The sequence below is a fragment of the Carassius gibelio genome, chromosome B25 (assembly GCF_023724105.1).
Source record: "Carassius gibelio isolate Cgi1373 ecotype wild population from Czech Republic chromosome B25, carGib1.2-hapl.c, whole genome shotgun sequence".
Lineage (NCBI taxonomy): Eukaryota > Metazoa > Chordata > Actinopteri > Cypriniformes > Cyprinidae > Carassius > Carassius gibelio.
The window spans coordinates 23,286,401-23,312,179 of record NC_068420.1 but is presented as its reverse complement, the minus strand read 5'-3'; the positions used below and the strand labels follow the sequence as shown (position 1 = coordinate 23,312,179).

At 34.8% G+C, this 25,779-nt stretch overlaps 2 long non-coding RNA genes across 2 annotated transcripts in view; both read right to left on the bottom strand.

Annotated features, from left to right (window-relative positions):
• Positions 1 to 25,779, bottom strand: part of LOC128013974 (uncharacterized) — a 60,595-nt gene that overhangs the window by 4,447 nt on the left and 30,369 nt on the right. The window lies entirely within an intron of this gene.
• Positions 5,515 to 12,778, bottom strand: LOC128013973 (uncharacterized). The gene is made up of 2 exons (XR_008183469.1): positions 11,742 to 12,778; positions 5,515 to 6,284 (listed from the first exon to the last, which is right to left on the bottom strand). It is a non-coding gene; the product is annotated as an uncharacterized LOC128013973 (long non-coding RNA).

Sequence of the window (25,779 nt, the reverse complement as noted above, 5' to 3'; positions counted from 1 at the left end):
GTGGCTGCCTATCTGAAATCACCGCTCCGATCAGCGCGCACAGTGCCACAAGTTCAAAACTAACAAATTTATTCTTGTTTAAGAGCTTTTTAAAATAAAATATTGCCATAAATGCACACAATACACACATTATAACACAACAAGAGCTAAATACAGGTGTTTGTGACCCGTTTAAGTGTGCAAGACTATTTGAAAGCGCGACTGGCACAATAACATTGATCTCTCGAGCTGCAGGATTCTGCCTTTCGTCGTACGAACGAACACATCACGGACAAGATTATTTCAAAATACATAATAGCTTGGCGAATATAAACGAAAACAGCCACGTGAACATAAATTGTTGAGAAATAAATCTGAAGTGGATCTACTGGATTTGAATATTAAGTGACCGCATATACCAGCTGCTTCTGTCTTCAATTTTAATCTATATATATAAAAAAGGAGACTCATTTGTCTTGGCTGCTTTTTTAATGTAGCGTATTTATTTATTTACTTTTTTATACATTTTGTATAATTTCATAGTTTATGTATTACAATTATAAAAACAAAAATAAATTTAGCCACTCACATAGAAATATCTTAGGCCTTATCCTTTTCTGACAGTTTTAGGGATTTTAAAAAATCCTAAAAAACCTTATTTGTGCTGCAAATAATAATTTCAAACTCATTTGATACTGACCTATGACATCCTCTGACATGCTATTTATTTGAATTTACATAATGTCATGGATGTAACAGTAAATCTGTTCAGCTCACAGATGAAGACTAAGCTGTAATGCAAGCAGAACACTTATAAATCATTTAAGGATTTGATAACACTGTAAAATAATGTCTTATTTGCTAACATTAGTAAATGCATTGGTAACACTTTATAATAACTGCACTCATTAGTAAATAGTCAGTTCGTGCTTTATAAAGTCTTGTCCCAACATTAATAGTCATTAGTAAGCAGCTTATAAATACAGCTATAAATAACTTTTTCTTGGTTTATAAGGACATATTTTAAAAAGGAGAGTAAAGGGTCTGTTATCTTCCTAAGAAAAATAAAAATAAACAAACACAACACAGATTGATACAGAAATATTTATTTCAATATGCAATAAAAGGAAACTGTACACTTGAATTATATATATATATATATATATATATATATATATATATATATATATATATATATATATATATGTGTGTGTGTGTTGGTATGTGGGAAGCACAGTTTTTGAGTGCACTGTAGACTTGCTCTCCAGGTGGATTCTGGTTGTATGCAGTCCATAAGGTATGGCTTTGTGTGTACATGTGAACAAGGAGAGGACACAAGACGTTTGAGATCATTTTTAATGGAGTTCAAGTAATAAAGAAAGACATTTGTTATGCATCTACATCCGTCTGCATGGACTCTGTACGTGTTTTAAACTTGCTAACCCCTATTATCAACGGCATTGGAAAGCCAATACACACACACAGACACATGTATATATATATATCAGGGCTCCAGACTAACTTTTTACACTAGGAGCACAGTGGCCCCCAACTGAAAATTTTAGGGGCACAACCAGAAAATTTAGGGGCGCACACCGTAAATCAACATGCTAACCAAATCTACTAATTTCCACTGTATTACTAATAAATACTTTAATAATAGATGCAGAAATTACAATGTGCCGTTTCAAATTCAGTGTCACATTTTATTCTGCACTTTTGAAGATGCAACAAGGTAAACTGACAGCACCATCGCTGTCATGACAGTACAAATAGTAAACAAAATTCCATACACTCAGAATAAAAAATGTGCATAGTAAAAAAGTTTGTGTGCATGCTTTATCGTTGTTGTATGTTTCGTTAAGTTTTAAGCCATTCTTCCTTTGAAGGTCGAGCTGGCTTTTGTATTTGGTGAACAGTAGTTCTAATAATTATAGTACCTCAGCCATCTGAATTCTTACAGCCAGTCTTCTCGAAAATGGTGAGTGTGGACCAGGGCCGGCCCTGACCAATTTGCAAGATTTTACCTGGCGCCTCATGCATATATATATATATATATATATATATATATATACACACACACACACACACACACACACACACACATTACAGCAGAACTGTTTCCAACACTCATAATAAATCATCATATTAGAATGATTTCTAAAGGATCATGTGATAGACTGGATGTCACATGTGACACTGAAGAATGGAGTAATGATGCTGAAAATTCAGCTTTGCATCACAGAAATAAATGATAATTTAAAGTATAATAAATTGAAAACAAATTATTTTAAGTTGTAATAATATAACACAATATTACATTTTTTCTGTATTTTTGATCAAATAAATGCAGGCTTGATGAGCAGAAGAAACTTCTTTCAAAAACATTAAAAATAGTAATGTTTCCAAACTTTTGGCCTGTACTGTATCCCCCCAAAACTGCACAACTGTAGAGTAAAAAAAAAACAAAAAACAAAACAAAAAGTGATAATAAAAAATGCGTCTTAAAACTGATTTTACAAAATCACAGTCTGGGGACTCAGATCTCAGAACAACTGCTAACATTAAGTTTAAGGTAAAAATAACTGCCATGAAATTATAGTATCTTCTTACTCCTATGCAATAAATTGCTATTTCACTACATCTCTTTACCTCTGTCTTTATCCTCTTCTCTTCTTTTTGGCACTGTATCTATCGCAGACTATGCTCATTTATAATGTGTCATGTAAATTCGGCCTTCCGTCACAATCAGGAAACTTTCACCGTGTCTAGAACTGGCGCGAGCTGCCAGGCCCGTTTCTACGAGCTGTGTGTTAACAAAAGCAGTGCTGTATACATTGGATGCGGCGTCGGGCACGCTACACAACAAATTACCAACAACTGATCGTGCGCGCACTCTGTTTCTGACACACTTCAAGCACTCGATGGGCGGGGGAAGATTGAAGAGCCGGATTTTTTTTTTTTTTTTTTGCTTTATTTGGAAGTGTTTTGAATTAATGGTTTTTAAATAGTAGCCTATTATAAAAAAAAAATATGTAAAAAAAAAAAAAAAAAAAAAAAAAATCACTCGTTCACTCATTCTGGCGCCCTTAGCATTTGCCTATACCACGGGCCGGCCCTGGTGCGGACTTTTTTAGCCACACCAACCTCTGACTCTGAATCATCATCTGACGGTGACACTAGGCTCTGGCACTGGTACACTAGCCGCAGGTCGGAAGAACGAATCAATAGTTCGCTTGCTCATAGCTCAGACGCACGCACATATCAGGTTGTGATGATATTTGTCTCGGTTTCCTTCCCACAGATGTTTACGCCCGCTCAATTATCTCTAGGCCCCTCCCCCTCCACACATTTTAGCCACTTACAGTGGCCATTCCCTATTCTTCTCACACGCATTTGCCGCCTCACAGACAGGCATCACTCAATGAGACGCGAGTGTGTGCAAGTGTGTGTGTGTGTTTGCGTGCGTGCGTGTGCAAATCTACTGTAAAATTCAGTCGCACACTCTCAAAATTTGGTCGCAAAATGCGACCATTTGGTCGCAGTCTGGAGCCCTGTATATACTTGATAAAAAAAAAAATAAAAAAATAAAAAAAAATATATATATACTTGATAAATATATATATATATATATATATATATATATATATATATATATATATATATATATATATATATATATATATTTTTTTTTTTTTTTAATCAAGTGTACAGCTGTACAGTTTCTTTTTATCCATCTTTAAAAAATATTTCTGTGTTCTGTATCCCTCTGTGTTGTGTTTGACTTTTTAGTTTGGTAGATGAATGTTCCTTTAAATCTCATTTGTGAATGGTTTAAATGTATAAATAGTCTTTGCTTTAGATGAGCTCACAAAGGACTGTCACCATTAGGACTCCCTATGCATAGGGCCCGGGATCTTGTGCAGCGCCCCTGCTGACAACTAGAATAATGTTATAATACTTAAAGTATGAAAATACAATGATTGAACTTTATAGCTTAAGAACAAAACATTTATAGCTGTATTTATGAACTGTTTAATAATGCCTATTAAAGGAGTGCTATTATTATTTTTCAAATTTAGTTATACTGTAATGTTGTTGTTTCAGCATAAAAAAAAGTTCTGCAAAGTTACTAAGCTGAAAGTCCAATTCAAAAGGAGATATTTTATTTAACAAAAAACACTTTTTAAAAACTATAATGAACAAATTGTTTGGACTACAACAAATATTGTCCGGGATTTGTGATTTCACAAATATGGACGAATGGGATGAGAATTGGTTGAGCTGCACTATAGAAAGCAACGAGTGTGATACATATGTAGTTGACCATGAAGCCTGGAAGAGAAAAACAAAACTCCTTATATTCAGGTGTGAAGAATTATTAGGCATTTTTTCCTTTACTGATAAAATAAGCCCAAAAAAAGGTTTAACTCAGATTGAAAAATGTGTTTCTAAAGTTATATATATTGTTCTGTGAATGTGATTTCAAAGTCTAGATGATTCGGATTAACCCTTTAACTGCCGTATCCCTTAAAACCTGACTGCCAGAGTGCTATTGTGAATGCATGTGCCCGCTTGGCACAGTTTACCTGATGCCACAGGGGTGGTGTTGCACTGATGGCTTGAGCCCGCCATCGCTGCTTGCAGCTATATTTATTATTAGGGCTCAAGCCTGGAGGGCGAGAGCCCTATTGTTTTCCTTAGGATTATTTGTTATTATTATTATTTATTATTATTATTTTTCTTCAAGGTTTCGGGGGCTTTTGGGGCCCTTAACATGCTTAAAAAGTCTTGAAAATTGGCACACACATTGGAACCTGCGGCCATTAGGGCCGGGCAGAGACTGATACACGGGCGTGGCACAGGGGCTCTACAGCGCCCCCTGGAATATGGAGGGCCATATATCATACATACTTGCATGTAGACGTACGAAACTCGGTACACATATAGAACTCATCAATACAAACAACTTTCGTATTGCATATCATAGGCTCCGCCCAACAGGAAGTTGGCTATTTGGGGTTTATTATTCATATTTGTCGTCAAAGTTGTGGGGGCTTTTGGGGTCCTTAACATACTCAAAAACTCTTGAAAATTTGCACACACTTTGCAATCTGTGGCCTTTAGAAGCCTGCAGAGGCTGGGGCCCGGGCGTGGCACAGGGGCTCTACGGCGCCCCCTGGATCACAGTCAGAAATGTTGATGTATAGCTCACACATACTTGTACATATTCATATGAAACTCAGTACACATATAGATCTCATCGTGCCGAACAACTTTCGTATTGCTTGTCATAGGCTCCACCCAACAGGAAGTCAGCTATTTAGAGTTATGTAAAAAGCGCATGCTCTGGAATTTGAAATACTTGTCATAGGTTTTTTTGCCGATTGCCACCAAACTTGGTCAACGTGATCTCAAGACATTGGGGATGAAAAATTGCCAGGGGATTTTTGATATCTCAAACGGTTTGCTCGTGGCGAGGCGCTGAAATTATGGCGAGAAATGAGAAACAGGAAGTGTCTAATACCATCCACATACATTTCCTGATTTTAATCAAACTTCATCAGATTATTCATTGTATGAGGTCGATCGCATATATGTGACTATTAGGAGTCAAAGTTATAGCGCCACCAACTGGCAGCAGGAAGTGTGTCATTTTCAAAATGCTTTGATTTCAGCAACTTATTTTTACTCGATTAGCTTCAAACTTCATCAGAATAATGTTAAAACACAGCCGATATAAATCTGTTGGGGGGATATTGATATCTAAAAATATTGTTGCCGTGGCAACATGTCAAACTGGACTACTTCTCAGGTGATTTTGAGGCATATAACATGCTTAGAATTTCATCAAACTCAGAACACATATCAGTATTTATGATAACTAGACACTGGCAAAAGTTCATAAGAGGGCGTGGAAGAGGCACTCTATAGCGCCACCTTTTGTCAAAAGTGGGGGGGTTAGTTTTAGCTACAGACACCAAACTCGGTACAAAAATTTTTCTTATCAAGACGGACAACTTTCTAATTCACAGTCATCAGCTACGACCAACAGGAAGTCGGCTATTTTGATTTGAATGTGGATTGTTTTTTACATTTAGCTGTGAATTAATGCATACTGCTCAGAGGAGAGTAACACTATACACACCAAACTTGGTGTACATGTTGAAAAAACATTGAGGAACTTAAATTGTGAATGGGTTTTGGATAGCTTGGATGGTTTTGTTGTGGTGATTTTTTTTAAATGACAATAAAGATGGAATTATTAATTTTCCTGCATTTTTAAATTCCAAACACTTCAAAACCTTTTTTCATACAGAAAAAAAGTCATTCTGAGTAAATATGCATAGTTTCATGACTTTACAACACTGTATGGATAACAGAAAATTAAAAAACTGTCAGGCATCTCATATCACTCTGTCCCTCTGTTTGAGTGTGTGTGCTTAGACTTCCATTGTCTGAGAGAAAATGCGCCCCTACAGGTGCAGTTACCGGAATAAAAAAGGGAGGAGACTGTCTTTTGGTTTCACTTTTAAATCGGTTAAAATACAAATAAATACTTGGATTTAATTCACACTGACAAGCTAAACCAACATATATGATTATTATCAGCTCAGGGCTCATCAATAATGGATGTGTGGTCAGTGATATGTGAGAAACACGAGAGATGAATCACCGCTCTGAGCAGGAGCGTGTGGAATGACGAGCTCAGAAAAAAACGAGTTTATTCTTGTTTTATAGCTATTAAAAATAAATTATTGCAGCGATATCACACAATACACCAATTAGAACACACCAAGAACTAAATTAAGATGTTTTTGAACTGTTTGTGTGAAAATGAAATATTTGCAGCTGCCTATCTGAAATCACTGCCTCCGATCAGCGCGCACAGTGTCACAAGTTCAAAACAAACGAATTTATTCTTGTTTAAGAGCTTTTTAAAATAAATTATTGCCATAAATGCACACAATACATCCATTATAACATAACACGAGCTAAATATAGGTGTTTGTGACCCGTTTAAGTGTGCAAGACTATTTGAAAGCGCGACTGGCAGAATAACATTTCTCTCTCGAGCTGCAGGATTCTGCCTTTCGTCGTAAGAACGAACACATCACGGACAAGATTATTTCAAAATACACAATAGCTTGGCTAATATAAACGAAAACAGCCACGTGAACATAAACTGTTGAGAAATAAATCTGAAGTGGATCTACTGGATTTTAATATTAAGTGACCGCATATACCAGCTGCTTCTGTCTTCAATTTTAATCTATATAAAAAATTTAACTCATTCATCTTGGCTGCTTTTTTAATGTGTGTACGTATTTATTTATTATTTTGCTCTAACAAGACTTAATCTATATTTAATTAAATCAATTACATTTTATTTTAAATTTGATTTGTCCATTTCTGCATCTAAACGCCTAAAAACCTAAAACATGCTCTATTGTACTATTGTTAGCAATTTCTTTATCGTCCAATTTATCTGGTGTACACGCTTTTATTTTCATAATAAACTTGTTTGTTAGATTATACACAGTTATAGTGGTCTATAATAAATATTGACAGGTTTTATTCAAGCTGTTTAGAATGATTGCCGTAGGCTAATTTTTTAAAATGCAAATCCAAAAATAAATGAATAAATAAATAAAAAATAAAAAAACATTGGAAAAGAATAACTGTTGTACTTTTTTATACATTTTGTATAATTTCATAGTTTATGTATTATAGTTATAAGAACAAATACATTTAGCCACTCACATAGAAATCTTAGGCCTTATCCTTTTCTGACAGTTTTAGGGATTTTTACAAATCCTAAAAAACCTTATTTGTGCTGCAAATAATAATTTCAAACAAATTTGATACTGACCTCTGACATCCTGTGACATGATATTTATTTGATTTTACATAATCTCATGGATGTAACTGTAAATCAGTTCAGCTCACAGATCAAGACTAAGCTGTAATGCAAGCAAAACTTTCACAAATGCTTGTAGGTCAATAAAATCATTACAAAACACTTACAAATCATTTAAGGGATTTGATAACACTGTAAAATAATGTCTAATTTGTTAAAATTAGCAAATGCATTGAAAACACTTTATAATAACTGCACTCATTAGTAAATAGTCAGTTCATGCTTTATAAAGCCTTGTCCCAATATTAATAGTCAGTAGTAAGCAGTTTATAAATACAGCTATAAATAGCTTGTTCTTGGTTTATAAGCACATTTATTAAAAAGGAGAGTAAAGGGTCAGTTATCTTCCTATGAAAAATAAATAAAATAAAAATAAACAAACAACACAGATTGATACAGAACTCAGAAATTTTATTGTGGATTTATGATAAACTCAGCCTGTAAATGAATTCATACTCCTCCAAGAAGACACAAGTAGTTCACACCAAACTGTTTTAAAATGAAGCCATACACTGAAGATGTTAAATTTCGAATGGGTTTAGGATACCTTAAATGGTGTGGCCATAGCGATTTATTAAAGTAACATAAAAAAATACAATAGTTATTTTACTATATCTTTAAAATTTTTAATTCCAACTCTTCATAATTTTTTATATACGTAGAAGTCATCATTTGAAGGAAGCACAGTAAGTTTCATAGCTTTATCATTTTCAAGAGCCAGCATAAAATGAAAACTATCATAACTTATAAATCAAGCTTGCAATTCTTAGTACCATTAATGGCCACCAGATGGAGCTATATGATTACTTTTAAATAATTATTTTAGAAACAAGTATGATTTAAATCATTTAGAGAAATCTTTCAAATAAAAATATGTATTTTATGTATTTTACTGATAAAATGACCCTCACTTAATTAGAATAACAAGCTGAAGTATTGTGAACTGTAAATTAAGAAATAATTCTTTACAGGCTTTATGGACAGATACGTTTTGAGTGACTCTTGAAGGTTCAGCACCACATCCTCTTTTACCACTGTTTAAAGAATTAATCTTACAGAACAGGTCGGATGAATTTTGGATAGCTTGAATGGTTTTGTCGTGGTGATTTTTTGAAATAACAGCAAAAAAGTAACCAGTAAATGTCTTTTATTTTTTTAAGTGCAGCTTCTAAACACTTCAAAAAAAAAAAAAATGTACACATAGAAGACCAGTCATTCTGAGGCATATTTCCTCAGAATGACAGGTCTCATGACAATAGTTTCATGACTATACAACACTATATGGATGATAGAAAATTAAAAAACTATCATACATCTGATGTCACTCAGTCCCACTGTCACTGTGGGTAATGTGTGTGTGTGTGTGTATGTGTGTGTGTTAAGTGAATTAGGTGTGAAACTATCAGGGAGCATTTAGTCTCCAGCGCCAACATTTTACAGAACTGCCACTTTCCTGGAGTCTCCAGAATTACTCGGTGTCAGGCTCTCAGAGACTTAAGATTCCAAAAAATGATTTAATTCGAATACCATGAAGTATTGTGAAATACTATATATTAAGGCTTTATATATAGGCTTTATGAACAGATTAGAGTGACTCGTGAAGGACCAGCACCACCTCCTCTTGTCCGATAGTTTGAGGAATATATCTTCCAGAATCCAGGATTAAGATTTAGGAGCTCATTTTTATTCCACCTCCTTTCCTGAAAGTCTGTCTTGCAGAATTGACTAAAAATTAATCTTCACATTAATTCCTAATTATTTTGCAATTCTTTTTGTCAGTTCTTCTTGACCTGTTTTTCTCTTCCAGCTTTCCTGGACTATTGTATAGCACTCATAAATGGTTAAATAAAAAATAATGGTAGTTATTAAGATTGATATGGTTTTGGAATTGGTAAAATGTGCTTGGAAAAAAATCACAATAAAACAATGTTTTAATGTTTAAGTTTGGAATATTAACTGACATGAATGAATGCTATATAAATATTGTTCATGTTAACATAATGTTTATAAATGGAATCTTATTGTAAAGTGTTACTAAAGTTATATATATATATATATATATATATATTGTTCTGTGAATGTGATTTTAAAGTCTAGATGATTCGGATTAACCCTTTAACTGCCATATCCTTTAAAACCTCACTGCCAGAGGGATATTGTGGATGCATGTGCCCGCTGGGCACAGTTTACCTGATGCCACCGGGGTGGCGATGGCATTGGTGGCTTGAGCCCGCCATCGCTGCTTGCAGCTATATTTATTATTTATTCTTCTAATTTTTTTCCAAGGTTTCGGGGGCTTTTGGGGTCCTTAACATGCTTAAAAAGTCTTGAAAATTGGCACACACATTGGAACCTGCGGCCATTAGGGCCGGGCAGAGACTGATACACGGGCGTGGCACAGGGGCTCTACAGCGCCCCCTGGAATACTGAGGGCCATATATCATACATACTTGCACGTAGACACACGAAACTCGGTACACATGTAGATCTCATCAAACCAAACAACTTTCGTACTGCATGTCATAGGCTCCGCCCAACAGGAAGTTGGCTATTTACAGTTTAGTATTCATATTTTTCGTCAAAGTTGTGGGGGCTTTTGGGGTCCTTAATATACTCAAAAACTCTTGAAAATTTGCGCACACTTTGGAATCTGTGGCCTTTAGGAGCCTGCAAAAGCTGGGACCCGGGCGTGGCACAGGGGCTCTACGGCGCCCCCTGGATCACAGTCAGAAATGTTGATGTATACCTCACACATACTTGCCAATATTCATATGAAACTCAGTACACATATAGATCTCATCGTGCCGAACAACTTTCGTATTGAATATCATAGGCTCCGCCCAACAGGAAGTCAGCTATTTAGAGTTATGTAAAAAGCGCATGCTCTGGAATTTGAAATACTTGTCATAGGTTTTTTACTCGATTGCCGCCAAACTCGGTCAACATGATCTCAAGACATTGGGGATGAAAAATTGCCAGGGGATTTTTGATATCTCGAACTGTTTGCTCGTGGCGAGGCTTTGAAATTATGGCGAGAAATGAGAAACAGGAAGTGTCTAATACTATCCACATACATTTCCTAATTTTAATCAAACTTCATCAGATTATTCATTGTATGATGTCGATCGCATATATGTGACTATTAGGAGTCAAAGTTATAGCGCCACCAACTGGCAGCAGGAAGTGTGTCATTTTCAAAATGCTTTGAATTCAGCATCTTATTTTTACTCGATTTGCTTCAAACTTCATCAGAATAATGTTAAAACACAGCCAATATAAATCTGCAAGGGGGATATTGATATCTAAAAATATTGTTGCCGTGGCAACATGTCAAACTGGAATACTTCTCAGGTGATTTTGAGGCATATAACATGCTTAGAATTTCATCAAACTCAGAACACATATCAGTATTAGTGACAGCTAGACACTGGCACAATTTCATAAGAGGGCGTGGAAGAGGCACTCTATAGCGCCACCTTTTGTCAAAAGTGGGGGGGTTAGTTTTAGCTACAGACACCAAACTCAGTACAAAAATTGTTCTTATCAAGACGGACAACTTTCTAATTCACAGTCATCAGCTACGACCAACAGGAAGCCGGCTATTTTGATTTGAATGTGGATTGTTTTTTACATTTAGCTGTGAATTAATGCATACTGCTCAGAGGAGAGTAACACTATACACACCAAACTTTGTCTACATGTTGAAAAAACATTGAGGAACTTAAATTGTGAATGGGTTTTGGATAGCTTGGATGGTTTTGTCGTGGTGATTTTTTTAAATGACAGTAAAGATGGAATTATTAATTTTCCTGCATTTTTATAATTCCAAACACTTCAAAACCTTTTTTCATACAGAAAAAAAGTTATTCTGAGTAAATATGCATAGTTTCATGACTTTACAACACTGTATGGATAACAGAAAATTAAAAAACTGTCAGACATCTCATATCACTCTGTCCCTCTGTTTGAGTGTGTGTGCTTAGACTTCCATTGTCTGAGAGAAATAGCGCCCCTACAGGTGCAGTTACCGGACTAAAAAAGGGAGGAGACTGTCTTTTGGTTTCGATTTTAAATCGGTTAAAATACAAATAAATACTTGGATTTAATTCACACTGACAAGCTAAACCAACATATATGATTATTATCAGGTCAGGGCTCATTAATAATTGATGTGTGGTCAGTGATACGTGAGAAACACCAGAGAGATCACCGCTCTGAGCAGGAGCGTGTGGAATGATGAGCTCAGAAAAAAACGAGTTTATTCTTGTTTTATAGCTATTTAAAATAAAGTATTGCAGCGATATCACACAATTCACCAATTAGAGCACACCAAGAGCTAAATTAAGATGTTTTTGAACTGTTTGTGTGAAAATGAAATATTCGCGGCTGCCTATCTGAAATCACTGCCTCCGATCAGCGCGCACAGTGTCACAAGTTCAAAACTAACGAATTTATTCTTGTTTAAGAGCTTTTTAAAATAAATTATTGCCATAAATGCACACAATACATCCATTATAACACAACACGAGCTAAATGCAGGTGTTTGTGACCCGTTTAAGTGTGCAAGACTATTTGAAAGCGCGACTGGCAAAATAACATATATCTCTCGAGCTGCAGGATTCTGCCTTTCGTCGTAAGAACGAACACAGCACGGACAAGATTATTTCAAAATACATAATAGCTTGGCGAATATAAACGAAAACAGCCACGTGAACATAAACTGTTGAGTATTAAATCTGAAGTGGATCTACTGGATTTTAATATTAAGTGACCGCATATACCAGCTGCTTCTGTCTTCAATTTTAATCTATATAAAAAATTAAACTCATTCATCTTGGCTGCTTTTTTAATGTGTGTACGTAATTATTTATTATTTTGCTCTAACAAGACTTAATCTATATTTAATTAAATCAATAACATTTGATTTTACATTAGATTTTTCCATTTCTGCATCTAAACGCCTAAAAACCTAAAACATGCTCTATTATACTACCCAGATAGCAAATGACATGTGGCCCAGTTCTGGCCCACATCTCCCATATTCTTCTGGCCCACATACCGCGCGGAATGACGGCGATGACTCAACCTGAGTCTGGCTGACATATGTCAGCCACAACTGAACCAGATCTGGGCCACATCTCAGAAATGGTGTGGGTGACATCTGGGCCAGATCTGGCCCAGTTTTGTCTGACAGAAGTCAGCCACAACTGTGTCAGATCCATGCCGCATCTCACAAATGGCATGGGCGACACCTGGCCCAGATGTCAACCACGCCATTTCTGAGATGTGGCCCAGATCCGTCCCAGTTGTGGCTGACATCTGGGTTAGATATGGCCCATATTTACCCTTTCTAGACACAAAAGAATATGTAATTCATCCAGAATAAAGAAAACACTCATGTAGTCTCAACTGCTTTATTAAAATATTAAAATTTGACAAATAAATATACATACATGAATACAACTGCATGTATAGATATAAAACAAATACATTTACATTATTACAAAATACAGATAAATATTTATAAATATAGTTAAATACACATTAACATTACATTTACATTTAGCAGGCACTTTTTTCCAAATCAACTTACAAATGAGGACAATGGAAGCAATCAAAATCAACAAAAGAGCAATGATATACAGGTGCTGGTCATATAATTAGAATACCATCAAAAAGTTGATTTATTTCACTAATTCCATTCAAAAAGTGAAACTTGTATATTATATTCATTCATTACACACAGACTGATATATTTCAAACGTTTATTTCTTTTAATTTTGACGTTTATAACTGACAGCTAAGGAAAATCCCAAATTCAGACGCGGCAGAGAGGAGTGAGTATGAGAAACATTCAGATACACAGGCTGATTCAGTCTTCTGAATTGGGAGGAGCGAACATGCATTATAAACTTCTTTCAAATTAGAATCTGTTGGGGAGATAAAATGTGCAAGATAACGTATATGTACTAATAAAAACATCAAACAAAAAAAAAAGTATCTTTTACTCTCCAGTACTGAAAGCAGAACTGATAAGGGAGCCCTTGATACTGTGACACAGCTCTTTCAAATGAACATTACCTTTTTTGCAGTGGCGGTAGTTTGTATGTCCATCTATAGTTGCCATCATCTAAGGTCTTTTGAGTACTGGTATCATCTGAAGTCCTCACAAGTCCTGCAAGTCCTGTGCCTAATAACCCTGGGATGGACATTTGCAGAAACAGGAAGGCAAAGGGAGAAAGATTAGCACAGCTGCTGTTCATATCATTTCAGGCAATGTGCACTTTTTACTATTTCATCAATGGAGTACGTTGAGTACTATTTTTAATCTAGTAGTTTTTGGGGAACAGACACAGTCTATATAGAATGGACTGCATATGCCAGAGTAACATTTAATACATTTTAATAAAATTTAACTGGGAGGAACATCATAACTGTAATTTACACAACCATTCAAGAGTTTGGGGTCTGTAAGATATTTTATGCCTTTATAAAAAATCTCTTATGCTCACCACGGCTCCATTTATTGAATCAAATTACAGTAAAATAGTAACACTGTGACTATTACAATTCAAAACAACTCTTTTCTATGTGAATATTATGTTAAAATGTCATTTATTCCTTTGATCAAAGCTGAATTTTCAGCATCATTACTCCAGTCTTCAGTGACACAGCTTCAGAAATCATTCTAATATGATGATTTACTGCTCAAGAAACATTTCTGATTATGATCAATGTTAAAATACAGACGTGCTGAAATTGTTTTTTGTTGGATTCGTTGTTACATAGACTCCAAACATTTGAATGTTAGTGTTACATGCATCAAATTGTTCAAAATCATCTGTTTCAACTAGTGTTCCTGTAGCTCAACTGGTAGAGCACTGTGTTAGCAAGCAAGCAAGCGCAAGGTTGGGGGTTTGATTCCCCGGGAACACATGATATGTAAAAATTGATAGCCTGTATGCACTGTAAGTTGCGTCTGCTAAATGCATAAATAAATGCAGGTCTTTTGAACTTTGTATTCATCTGTGAATCCTGAAAAATAAAATGCATCACGGTTTCCACAAAAAAAAAAAAATGAAGCAGCACAACTGTTTCAACGCTGATAATAAGTTTCTTGAGCAGCAAATCAGCATTTCTGAGGGATCCATGTGACACTGAAGACTGGAGAAATGATGCTGAAAATACAGCTGCACATCACAGGAATAAATTAGTTTATAATGTATTCACATAGAAAACAGCTATTTTAAATTGTAATAATATATCACAATATTACTCTTTTTACATATTTTAATCAAATAATTACTACAGAGGTGAGCAGAAGATAATTATTACAAATTGTATCAACTTCAAGCTTTTGAACACTAGTGTAGTGTACATTTGAGGTTTGACTTACTGTACTAGTCTTGTGGTCAATAGCATCTTGCAGATGTTGTCTTACAGTAGGTTCACTCCGACTCTGCTGGATGCAGCAGGCCATCAGCACTGAAGAATCTAGCAATTTCTTTATCGTCCAATTTATCTGGTGTACACGCTTTTATTTTCATAATAAACTCCTTTGTTAGATTATACAGTTATAGTGGTCTATAATAAATATTGACAGGTTTTATTCAAGCTGTTTAGAATGATTGCCGTAGGCAAATTTTTAAAAATGTAAATCCCAAAAAAAAAAAAAAAAATGTAAATAAATAAAAAACATTGGAAAAGAATAACTTGTACTTTTTTATACATTTTGTATAGTTTCATAGTTTATGCATTATAGTTATAAAAACAAACAAATTTAGCCACTCACATAGAAATCTTAGGCCTTATCCTTTTCTGACAGTTTTAGGGATTTTTAAAAATCCTAAAAAACCTTATTTGTGCTGCAAATAATAATTTCAAACTAATTTGATACTGACCTCTGACATCCTGTGACATGATATTTATTTGAATTTACATAATCTCATGGATGTAACAGTAAATCTGTTCAGCTCACAGATCAAGACTAAGCTGTAATGCAAGCAAAACTTTCACAAATGCTTGTAGGTCAATAAAATCATTACAAAACACTTACAAATCATTTAAGGGATTTGATAACACTGTAAAATAATGTCTAATTTGTTAACATTAGCAAATGCATTGATAACACTTTATAATAACTGCACTCATTAGTAAATAGTCAGTTCATGCTTCATAAAGCCTTGTCCCAATATTAATAGTCAGTAGTAAGCAGTTTATAAATACAGCTATAAAAAGCTCATTTATTAAAAAGGAGAGTAAAGGGTCAGTTATCTTCCTATGAAAAATAAAAAAAATAAAAATAAACAAACAACAACACTGATTGATACAGAACTCAGAAATGTTATTGTGGATTTATGATAAACTCAGCCTGTAAATGAATTCATTCTCCTCCAAGAAGACACAAGTAGTTCACACCAAACTTTTTTAACATGAAGCCATATATTGAAGATGTTAAATTGCGAATGGGTTTAGGATACCTTAAATGGTGTGGCCATAGAGATTTATTAAAGTAACATAAAAAAATACCATAGTTATTTTACTATATCCTTAAAATTTTTAATTCCAACTCTTCATAATTTTTTATATACCTAGAAGTCATCATTTGAAGGAAGCATAGTAAGTTTCATAGCTTTATCATTTTCAAGAGACAGCATAAAATTAAAACTATCATAACATATAAATCAAGCTTGCAATTCTTAGTACCAATAATGGCCACCAGATGGAGCTATAGGATCACTTTTAAATAATTATTGTAGAAACAAGTATGATTTAAATCATTTATAGAAATCTTTCAAAGAAAAATAATATGAATTTTATGTATTTTACTGATAAAATGACCCTCACTTTATTAGAATAACAAGCTGAAGTATTGTGAACTGTATTTTAAGAATAATTCTTTATAGGCTTTATGGACAGATAAGTTTTGAGTGACTCTTGAAGGATCAGCACCACATCCTCTTTTACCACTGTTTAAAGAATGTATCTTACAGAACAGGTGCGAATGAATTTTGAATAGCTTGAATGGTTTTGTCGTGGTGATTTTTTGAAATAACAGCAAAAAAGTAACCAGTAAATGTCTTTCATTTTTTTAAGTGCAGCTTCTAAACACTTCAAAAAAAAAAAAAATGTACACATAGAAGACCAGTCATTCTGAGGCATATTTCCTCAGAATGACAGGTCTCATGACAATAGTTTCATGACTATACAACACTATATGGATGATAGAAAATTAAAAAACTATCATACATCTGATGTCACTCAGTCCCACTGTCACTGTGGGTAATGTGTGTGTGTGTGTGTATGTGTGTGTGTTAAGTGAATTAGGTGTGAAACTATCAGGGAGCATTTAGTCTCCAGCGCCAACATTTTACAGAACTGCCACTTTCCTGGAGTCTCCAGAATTACTCGGTGTCAGGCTCTCAGAGACTTAAGATTCCAAAAAATGATTTAATTCGAATACCATGAAGTATTGTGAAATACTATATATTAAGGCTTTATATATAGGCTTTATGAACAGATTAGAGTGACTCGTGAAGGACCAGCACCACCTCCTCTTGTCCGATAGTTTGAGGAATATATCTTCCAGAATCCAGGATTAAGATTTAGGAGCTCATTTTTATTCCACCTCCTTTCCTGAAAGTCTGTCTTGCAGAATTGACTAAAAATTAATCTTCACATTAATTCCTAATTATTTTGCAATTCTTTTTGTCAGTTCTTCTTGACCTGTTTTTCTCTTCCAGCTTTCCTGGACTATTGTATAGCACTCATAAATGGTTAAATAAAAAATAATGGTAGTTATTAAGATTGATATGGTTTTGGAATTGGTAAAATGTGCTTGGAAAAAAATCACAATAAAACAATGTTTTAATGTTTAAGTTTGGAATATTAACTGACATGAATGAATGCTATATAAATATTGTTCATGTTAACATAATGTTTATAAATGGAATCTTATTGTAAAGTGTTACTAAAGTTATATATATATATATATATATATATTGTTCTGTGAATGTGATTTTAAAGTCTAGATGATTCGGATTAACCCTTTAACTGCCATATCCTTTAAAACCTCACTGCCAGAGGGATATTGTGGATGCATGTGCCCGCTGGGCACAGTTTACCTGATGCCACCGGGGTGGCGATGGCATTGGTGGCTTGAGCCCGCCATCGCTGCTTGCAGCTATATTTAGGGCTCAAGCCTGGAGGGCGAGAGCCCTATTGTTTTCCTTAGGATTATTTTTTATTATTATTATTATTATTATTTTTTTCTAACGTTACGGGGGCTTTTGGGGTCCTTAACATGCTCGAAAACTCTTGAAAATTGGCACACAGATTGGAACCTGCGGCCATTAGGGTCGGGCAGAGACTGATACACGGGCGTGGCACAGGGGCTCTACAGCGCCCCCTGGAATACTGAGGGCCATATATCATACATACTTGCACGTAGACACATGAAACTCGGTACACATATAGATCTCATTAAACCAAACAACTTTCGTACTGCATGTCATAGGCTCCGCCCAACAGGAAGTTGGCTATTTAGGGTTTATTATTCATATTTTTGGTCAAAGTTGTGGGGGCTTTTGGGGTCCCTAACATACTCAAAAACTCTTGAAAATTTGCACACACTTTGGAATCTGTGCCCTTTAGGAGCCTGCAGAGGCTGGGACCCGGGCGTGGCACAGGGGCTCTACGGCGCCCCCTGGAACACAGTCATAAATGTTGATGCATAGCTCACACATACTTGCACATATTCATATGAAACTCAGTACACATATAGATCTCATTATGCCGAACAATTTTCGTATTGCATGTCATTGGGCTCCGCCCAACAGGAAGTCAGCTATTTAGAGTTATGTAAAAAGCGCATGCTCTGGAATTTGATATACTTGTCATAGGTTTTTTACTCGTTTACCACCAAACTCGGTCAACATGATCTCAAGACATTGGGGATGAAAAATTGCCAGGGGATTTTTGATATCTCGAACGGTTTGCTCGTGGCGAGACGTTGAAATTATGGCGAGAATTGAGAAACAGGAAGTGTCTAATACCATCCACATACATTTCCTGATTTCAATCAAACTTCATCAGATTATTCATTGTATGATGTCGATCACATATATGTGACTATTAGGAGTCAAAGTTATAGCGCCACCAACTGGCAGCAGGAAGTGTGTCATTTTCAAAATGCTTTGAATTCAGCATCTTATTTTTACTCGATTTGCTTCAAACTTCATCAGAATAATGTTAAAACACAGCCGATATGAATCTGCTGGGGGAAATTGGATATCTAAAAATATTGTTGCCGTGGCAACATGTCAAACTGGAATACTTCTCAGGTGATTTTGAGGCAAATAACATGCTTAGAATTTCATCAAACTCAGAACACATATCAGTATTAGTGACAGCTAGACACTGGCAAAAGTTCATAAGAGGGCGTGGAAGAGGCACTCTATAGCGCCACCTTTTGTCAAAACTGGGGGGGTTAGTTTTAGCTACAGACACCAAACTCAGTACAAAAATTGTTCTTATCAAGACGGACAACTTTCTAATTCACAGTCATCAGCTACGACCAACAGGAAGTCGGCTATTTTGATTTGAATGTGGATTGTTTTTTACATTTAGCTGTGAATTAATGCATACTGCTCAGAGGAGAGTAACACTATACACACCAAACTTGGTGTACATGTTGAAAAAACAATGAGGAACTTAAATTGTGAATGGGTTTTGGATAGCTTGGATGGTTTTGTCGTGGTGATTTTTTTAAATGACAATAAAGATTGAATTATTAATTTTCCTGCATTTTAAAATTCCAAACACTTCAAAACCTTTTTTCATACAGAAAAAAAAAGTTATTCTGAGTAAATATGCATAGTTTCATGACTTTACAACACTGTATGGATAACAGAAAATTAAAAAACTGTCAGACATCTCATATCACTCTGTCCCTCTGTTTGAGTGTGTGTGCTTAGACTTCCATTGTCTGAGAGAAATAGCGCCCCTACAGGTGCAGTTACCGGATTAAAAAAGGGAGGAGACTGTCTTTTGGTTTCACTTTTAAATCGGTTAAAATACAAATAAATACTTGGATTTAATTCACACTGACAAGCTAAACCAACATATATGATTATTACCAGGTCAGGGCTCATTAATAATTGATGTGTGGTCAGTGATACGTGAGAAACACGAGAGATGAATCACCGCTCTGAGCAAGAGCGTGTGGAATGATGAGCTCAGAAAAAACGAGTTTATTCTTGTTTTATAGCTATTAAAAATAAAGTATTGCAGCGATATCACACAATTCACCAATTAGAGCACACCAAGAGCTAAATTAAGATGTTTTTGAACTGTTTGTGTGAAAATGAAATATTCATGGCTGCCTATCTGAAATCACTGCCTCCGATCAGCGCGCACAGTGTCACAAGTTCAAAACTAACGAATTTATTCTTCTTTAAGAGCTTTTTAAAATAATTTATTGCCATAAATGCACACAATACATCCATTATAACACAACACGAGCTAAATGCAGGTGTTTGTGACCCGTTTAAGTGTGCAAGACTATTTGAAAGCGTGACTGGCAGATTAACATATATCTCTCGAGCTGCAGGATTCTGCCTTTCGTCGTAAGAACGAACACATCACGGACAAGATTATTTCAAAATACATAATAGCTTGGCGAATATAAACGAAAACAGCCACGTGAACATAAACTGTTGAGTATTAAATCTGAAGTGGATCTACTGGATTTTAATATTAAGTGACCGCATATACCAGCTGCTTCTGTCTTCAATTTTAATCTATATAAAAAATTAAACTCATTCATCTTGGCTGCTTTTTTAATGTGTGTACGTATTTATTTATTATTTTGCTCTAACAAGACTTAATCTATATTTAATTAAATCAATTACATTTGATTTTACATTTGATTTTTCCATTTCTGCATCTAAACGCCTAAAAACCTAAAACATGCTCTATTATACTATTGTTAGCGATTTCTTTATCGTCCAATTCATCTGGTGTACACGCTTTTATTTTCATAATAAACTCGTTTGTTAGATTATACACAGTTATAGTGGTCTATAATAAATATTGACAGGTTTTACTCAAGCTGTTTAGAATGATTGCCGTAGGCAAATTTTTAAAAATGTAAATCCCCAAAAAAAAAAAAAAAAATTGTAAATAAATAAAAAACATTGGAAAAGAATAACTTGTACTTTTTTATACATTTTGTATAGTTTCATAGTTTATGCATTATAGTTATAAAAACAAACAAATTTAGCCACTCACATAGAAATCTTAGGCCTTATCCTTTTCTGACAGTTTTAGGGATTTTTAAAAATCCTAAAAAACCTTATTTGTGCTGCAAATAATAATTTCAAACTAATTTGATACTGACCTCTGACATCCTGTGACATGATATTTATTTGAATTTACATAATCTCATGGATGTAACAGTAAATCTGTTCAGCTCACAGATCAAGACTAAGCTGTAATGCAAGCAGAACTTTCACAAATGCTTGTAGGTCAATAAAATCATTACAAAACACTTACAAATCATTTAAGGGATTTGATAACACTGTAAAATAATGTCTAATTTGTTAACATTAGCAAATGCATTGATAACACTTTATAATAACTGCACTCATTAGTAAATAGTCAGTTCATGCTTCATAAAGCCTTGTCCCAATATTAATAGTCAGTAGTAAGCAGTTTATAAATACAGCTATAAATAGCTTGTTCTTGGTTTATAAGCACATTTATTAAAAAGGAGAGTAAAGGGTCAGTTATCTTCCTATGAAAAATAAAAAAAAATAAAAAAAAACAAACAACAACACTGATTGATACAGAACTCAGAAATGTTATTGTGGATTTATGATAAACTCAGCCTGTAAATGAATTCATTCTCCTCCAAGAAGACACAAGTAGTTCACACCAAACTGTTTTAACATGAAGCCATATACTGAAGATGTTAAATTGCGAATGGGTTTAGGATACCTTAAATGGTGTGGCCATAGAGATTTATTAAAGTAACATAAAAAAATACCATAGTTATTTTACTATATCCTTAAAATTTTTAATTCCAACTCTTCATAATTTTTTATATACCTAGAAGTCATCATTTGAAGGAAGCACAGTAAGTTTCATAGCTTTATCATTTTCAAGAGCCAGCATAAAATTAAAACTATCATAACATATAAATCAAGCTTGCAATTCTTAGTACCAATAATGGCCACCAGATGGAGCTATAGGATCACTTTTAAATAATTATTGTAGAAACAAGTATGATTTAAATCATTTATAGAAATCTTTCAAAGAAAAATAATATGAATTTTATGTATTTTACTGATAAAATGACCCTCACTTTATTAGAATAACAAGCTGAAGTATTGTGAACCGTATTTTAAGAATAATTCTTTATAGGCTTTATGGACAGATAAGTTTTGAGTGACTCTTGAAGGTTCAGCACCACATCCTCTTTTACCACTGTTTAAAGAATGTATCTTACAGAACAGGTGCGAATGAATTTTGAATAGCTTGAATGGTTTTGTCGTGGTGATTTTTTGAAATAACAGTAAAAAAGTAACCAGTAAATGTCTTTCATTTTTTTAAGTGCAGCTTCTAAACACTTCAAAAAAATGTACACATAGAAGACAAGTCATTCTGAGGAAATATGCATAGTTTCATGACTATACAACACTATATGGATGATAGAAAATTAAAAAACTATCATACATCTGATGTCACTCTGTCCCTCTGTCACAGTGGGTAGTGTGTGTGTGTGTGTGTGTGTGTGTGTGTGTGTGTGTGTGCGTGTGTGTTTGTGTGTGTGTTAAGTGAATTAGGTGTGAAACTATCAGGGAGCTTTTAGTCTCCAGTGCCAACATTTTACAGAACTGCCACTTTCCTGGAGTCTCAGAATTACAATGTGTCAGGTTCTGAGAGATCTAAGATTCCAAAAAAATGATTTAATTAGAATACCATGAAGTATTGTGAAATACTATATATTAAGACTTTATATATATGCTTTATGAACAGATTAGAGTGACTCGTGAAGGACCAGCACCACCTACTCTTGTCCGATGGTTTGAGGAATATATCTTCCAGAAACCGGGATTAAGATTTAGGAGCTCATTTTTATTCCACCTCCTTTCCTGAAAGTCTGTCTTGCAGATTTGACTAAAAATTAATCTTCACATTAATTCCTAATTATTTTGCAATTATTTTTGTCAGTTCTTCTTGACCTGTTTTTTTTTTTCTTCTTCTTCTTTTCTGACCTCATGACCCAGTCAGCATTTTTGTACAATGGTCAAGTCTTAACTTATCCATTTCTGTATTACATTTGTGTTTGATATTTCTCATGGGTATTTCATAATTTTCGACTTTGAGTTAAAACAGTTTGAGTTAAAACTCTTTTTTAGCGCATTTCATCTGTAAAAGAAAACATGCCTAATGATTCTGCACACATGAATATAAGGAGTTTTTCTCTTCCAGCTTTCCTGGACTATTGTATAGCACTTATAAATGATTAAATAAAAAATAATGGTAGTTATTAAGATTGATATGGTTTGGAATTGGTAAAATTTGCTTGGAAAAAAATCACAATAAAACAATGTTTTAATGTTTAAGTTTGGAATATTAACTGACGTGAATTCATGCTATATAAATATTGTTCATGTTAACATAATGTTTATAAATGAAATCTTATTGTAAAGTGTTACTAAATATATATATATATGTTTGGGGAATATATATGTATATTGTTCTGTGAATGTGATTTTAAAGTCTAGATGATTCGGATTAACCCTTTAACCGCCATATCCTTTAAAACCTCACTGCCAGAGGGATATTGTGAATGCATGTGGCCGCTGGGCACAGTTTACCTGATGCCACCGGGGTGGCGATGGCATTGGTGGCTTGAGCCCGCCATCGCTGCTTGCAGCTATATTTAGGGCCCGAGCCAATGGGCGCAGGGCCCTATTGTTCCCCTAAGGATTATTCTTCTTATTATTATTTTTATTTTTTATGAACCTTCCGGGGGGTTTTGGGGGCCTTAACATACTCAAAAACTCTTGAAAATTGGCACACACATTGGAATCTGCGGCCATCAGGACGCCACAGAGGCTGGGACCCGGGCGTGGCACAGGGGCTCTACAGCGCCCCCTGGAACACAGTCAGAAACCTTGAACCATAGCTCACACACACTTGCATGTATTTATATGAAACTCAGTACACTTATAGATCTCATTGAGCTGAACAACTTTTGCGCTCTATGTCATAGGCTCCGCCCAACAGGAAGTCAGTTATTCAGGGCTGTTTAAAAAAAGCATGCTCTGGAATTTGAAATACTCCTCTGAGGCCTTTCAACCGTTTGCTTCAAAACTCGGTGAACATGATCTCAAGACATTGGGGATGAAAAATTGCGAGGGGATTTTTGATATCTCGAACGGTTTGCCCGTGGCGTGGCGTTGAATTTAGGGCAAAAAATTAGAAACAGGAAATGCCTAATAACATCCACATGCATTACCTGAGTTTGATCAAACTTCATCGGTTTGTTTGAAGTATGATACCGATCGTATATATGTGACTATTAAGAGTCAACGTTATAGCGCCACCAACTGGCAGCAGGAAATTGAGTCATTTTCAAAATGCTTTGAATTCAGCATCTTATTTTTACTTGATTTGCTTCAAACTTCATCAGAATAATGACAAAACATGGCCGATGTAAACCTGTTGTGGGAATATTGATATCTTATATATTGTTGCCATGGCAACGTGTCAAACTTGAATATTCTGTTATGGTGATTTTGAGGCAGATAACAACCTCAGATTTACATGAAACTCAAAACACATATCAGTATTATTGACAGCTAGACAATGGAAAAAGCTTTTACAAGGGCGTGGAAGAGGCACTCTATAGCGCCACCTTTTGTCAAAAGTGGGGGGAGTTAGTTTTAGCTACAGACACCAAACTCGGTACGTATATTGTTCTTATCAAGACGGACAACTTTCTAATTCACAGTTATCAGCTACGACCAACAGGAAGTCGGCTATTTTGATTTGAATATGGATTTTTGGAAAAAAAAATTAGCTGTGATTTAATCCATACTCCTCAGAGGAAAAGTTCACTATACTCACCAAACTTTATCTACATATTGCAAAAACATTGAGGAACTTAAATTGCAAACGGATTTTGGTTAGCTTGAACGGTTTTGTCGTGGTGATTTTTTGAAATGACAGTCAAAAAAGGAATCATTAACTGTCTTGTATTTTTAAATTGCAGCTTCCAAACACTTAAAAGCATTTTCTCATACAGAGATCAAATCATTCTGAGGAAATATGCATAGTTTCATGACTTTACGACACTGTATGATTAAAAGAAAATTAAAAAACTGTCAGACATCTCATCTCACTCTGTCCCTCTGTTTGAGGAATGTATGTGTGCTGACTGAGTGTGTGTGTGAGTGTGAGTGGGGGATGGGCATGAGCTGAGTGGCAGACAGACAGGGAGAGAGAGAGGGACTTAAACATCTCTTTAATCACCAGAAAAAAATATATTATTTTAAATTGTTTTTTTGTTGTTGTTGCTAATTGTGCTGTTTTCATTACAGCTTAAGAAATCTCTTAGGCCTTATCCTTTTCTGACAGTTTCAGTGATTAAAAAAAAATTCTAAAAATACTTATTTGTGCTGCAAATAATAATTTCGGTCCCACTTTATATTTGGTGGCCTTAACTACTATGTACTTACATAAAAAAATAAGAACAATGTACTTATTGTGTTCATATTGTATTGTAAAAAAACTTTTGCTGCTATTGAGGTGGGATAGGGGTAAGGTTAGGGAGAGGGTTGGAGGTATGGGTAAGTTTAAGGGTGGGT